This window comes from Silene latifolia, chromosome X (assembly GCF_048544455.1).
Source record: "Silene latifolia isolate original U9 population chromosome X, ASM4854445v1, whole genome shotgun sequence".
NCBI lineage: Eukaryota > Viridiplantae > Streptophyta > Magnoliopsida > Caryophyllales > Caryophyllaceae > Silene > Silene latifolia.
The window spans coordinates 251,859,593-251,863,495 of NC_133537.1; the positions used below are offsets into that span (position 1 = coordinate 251,859,593).

General features: G+C 41.5%; 1 non-coding gene across 1 annotated transcript; it reads left to right on the plus strand.

Moving 5' to 3' along the window:
* Positions 1–3,091: 3,091 nt before the first annotated feature.
* On the plus strand, positions 3,092–3,198 carry LOC141625894 (small nucleolar RNA R71). The gene has a single exon (XR_012535639.1). It is a non-coding gene; the product is annotated as a small nucleolar RNA R71 (small nucleolar RNA).
* Positions 3,199–3,903: the final 705 nt, after the last annotated feature.

The following is a 3,903-nucleotide window of genomic DNA, read 5'->3' on the forward strand; positions in this document are numbered from 1 at the left end:
GCTTTGCCTTTATGAATTCAAAAATCGACTCAAAGGTTGAAGATTTTGCTCTTGGTTTTGATTTTTATTGAAAAAGGAGTGATTGATTTGTTGTTAGAAGGATGATTTGATTTGATTTTGGTGAATGTTGTTGAGGGATTTTGTTTTTGTGATGGAGAGGATGAGGGTTTTGATGTTTTGAAGTAGTGTTATGAATGAATGAATGAATGAATGAAGGTGGGAGGGATTTTATAAAGACGGAAAAATTCGAACTGCAGGGGCAATCCGTGCGGTTTCTGCCCAATACGGGCGGATTCTGCACTTTCTGGGTTTGATAAAACTCGCCTAAAGACGGGCGTATTCAAGAGAAGACGCTCGGATTTGCTTGATACGGGACGGGCGGATTCTTCAGAAGACGGACGGATTTGAGTCCAGGAAATTTTTCTTGTTTTCCTCAGCAGAGAAGACGGGCGTCTTCTTTCCAGGACGGACGGATTTGCGGAGACGGGCGGATTGCTGTTCAGGACGCCCGGATTCTCTTACAGTCAAAAATCTTTCAAAATTTCAGCTTATAGGGACGTGCGTCTTCAACCCAGTACGCTCGGATTACATGAAGACGGACGAATTCTCTTGAATCCGCTCGGATTCTACCCCTGTGTACCCGGATTCAGTTCCATCCGTGTATAATGCATATCCCTTATCAACCTTCTATTCTTCTTCAAATCTTGTGTTCTTCATTGTGGGGGCACTACTAAGGCATGGATAGCCTAGGCAATTGCCATCCCCACACTAAGCGAAAGCACTACACATCAATTGAGATTGTTAGTCCCTCCCTCACTTCTCTCAAACATGACAAATATCTTGATCAAAGCAAATAAAAATCCAAAGATGACAAAAATAAAATACAAGAATTGAAATGCGAGTTAGGGAGTTAGAAATATTTACAAATGGTGGTTTAGGGAGGACTCCACCAAACTCTCATTCTTGATGAGATGTCAAGGGGGCATGTTCAAGGTGTTGTTGATGTTGCTCAACACCTTGAAAAAGTGATCAAAAGCTTGTTCATTATCATGGTAGAGGTCTTCAATAGACCTTGGCCCTTGTTGTCGGTCTTGATCGATGGCATTACCAATGTAGGGATTAAAAATCCCTTCAAATTCGTCGTCCCAAAGACCACAAACTTCATTAAGTTGATCATTGAAAATCTCTTGATTTGATGGAGACAACTCTCCCAAATTCTTCTCTTGGCCAATGAGGCCATTCTCTTCTTCTTTGGTTGATTTTGATGAGCTTTGCAAGCTCTCCTTGTCACAATTCACTTGCTCTTTGAATGGAGCATCTTCAATTTTTTTCTTCCATTGGAGTTCCGATTTCTTCCTTTCATCCTTTCGGCTATAATGATCAATCATGAAACATGGTTCATGCAAACGAGGAGCTCTCATAGTCTTGTCAAGATTAAAGGTTATGCTTTCATCTCCCACTTCTAGAGTGAGCTCACCATGTTTCACATCAATCACCGCACCGCGGTGTGTAGGAAAGGTCTTCCTAGAATGATTGGAATGTTGGAATCTTCCTCCATATCAACAATGACAAAGTCCACCGGGATGAAAAACTTCCCAATTAAACGGGGACATCTTCCCATATCCCTAATGGTGTCTTCGTAGATCTATCGGCCATTTGGAGTGTGATGTTGGTGCATTTAAGCTCTCCCATCCCCAACCTTTTACTCACCGAGTACGGCATGACACTCACACTAGCCCCTAGATCATATAAGGCTTTGTTGATCGTTGTGTCGCCAATGGTACACGGTATTGAGAAGCTTCCCGGATCCTTTAGCTTTGGAGGTGAACTCCCTTGAAGTATTGCACTACTCACCTTAGTGAAGGCGATAGTCTCAATCTTCCGGATCGACTTCTTCTTTGTGAGGATATCTTTCATGTACTTCGCATAGGCCGGCACGTGATTGATTAATTCCGTGAAAGGAATTGAGACTTCCAAATTCTTCACAATTTCCATGAACTTTCCAAGTTGATCATCAAATTTGGGCTTGGCTTGACGACTTGGAAAAGGAAGTCTAATCACAATGGGCTCCTTCTCCTTGACCTTGTCTTCATTTTTCTTTGAACTTTCTTCTTTTGATGATTCTCCATCTTTGGAGTTTTGCACAATTTCTTCCTTTTCACTAGCTTCCACAACTTCATCCTCAACTTGCTTCCTTGGCGCTTCATACCTTGTACCACTTCTCAAGTGAATGTCACTAACCGTTTCATGTCTAGGGGGATTACTTTGAGGTGGTAATTGCCCCTTTTGTCTTTGTGAGCTTGAAGATGCTAGTTGAGTCAATTGTGTTTCCAACATCTTGGTGTGAGCTAGGATGTTGTTGATGGTGGTTTCCTTTGCTTGGCTATCTTTTTGCATTTGAGTGAAAAATTCTTGTTGATTCTTTTGCATTTGGAGGACCGCTTTTTGGACATCAAAACCTTGGTCATTTTGGTGATTGTATGGATTTTGATTTTGGTAACCTTGGTTTTGATTGTAAAAGGGTCTTTGGTTTTGGTTTCTCATGGGTGGTGGTGTGTATGTTGTTTGAGGGTTTTGAACATTTTGGCTTTTGTATGAGAGATTTGGATGGAATTTGGTGTTTTCATTGTAATAGTTGGAATAAGGGGTACCACTCTTGTATGCTTGGAAAGCATTCACTTGTTCATTTGATCCCCTACATTCATTTTGGTCATGTCCCAAAGTTCCACAATTCTCACATATACCACTTGGGATTGATGAGGATGCCGTCATGGCATTAACATGATGCTTTGGTGATTTTGAGACTTCTTCAAGTCTAGCCATAGCTTTTTCAAACTTCAAATTGATTGTGTCAATATGAGCACTAAGTTGAGCACTAAGTTGAGTAACGGAGTCCACTTCATGATTTCCTCCTCTAGTAGCCTTGCGAGGTCTACTATATTGTGAGTTATGGACCGCCATTTCCTCAATCTTGTTCCATGTTTGATTGTCATCAACTTCGGTGAACATTCCATTTGATCCCATGTTGAGAATGTTCCTTGAATCCTCATATAGACCATTCCAAAATTGTTGTACCAAAAACCATTCGCTAAGTCCATGGTGAGGACATGAGCGACAAATTCCCTTGAACCGCTCCCAAGCTTCATACAAAGATTCTTCATCCCTTTGCTTAAAACCCGTAATTTGAGCTCTTAGCATGTTAGTCTTTTCCGGTGGGTAGAATTTTTTGTAGAAAGCTAGAGCCAACTTCTTCCAAGAATCTATTCCGAGGGTGGCCTTGTTAAGGCCCTTCAACCATTGCTTCGCGGTGCCGATTAGAGAAAAAGGAAATAAGACCCATCTAATTTGGTCTTGAGTCACACCCGTTTGAGAGATTGCATCACAATAGTCGCAAAAGGTTTCCATATGAGAATGAGGGTCTTCACTAGGCATCCCCCCAAATTGGCTCATTTCAACTAATTGGATGAAGGCGGATTTGGCAATAAAATTTCCGGTTAGATGTTGCGGTGTAGGAGTACCATTTGGTAGGTTCTCCTCGGTGGGTACGGAGTGTGACGAGAATTTAGGCATTGTAGGTTGATTTTGTGGGGGTTCTCCTCTCCTTCTATTGCGAAAGGGTTGACGAACTCAATAGTTGGTTGAACAACTTCACTAATACCTCTTAATTTCCTCCTAACAAGTCTCCTATTGTTCGTCAAGGTTCTTTCGATTTCACGGTCAAACGGTAACAAATCACCTTGTGACCTTCTAGACATGCAAAATATCAAACAACTCGAAAACAATTAGAACAAACCTTGAGGAGTTTTACTTCCCCAAGGCGAAGAAAGACACAACTAATAACAATAAAAAGGAAATCTAAATCAAACAAACACCGTCCCCGGCAACGGCGCCATTTTTGATCGG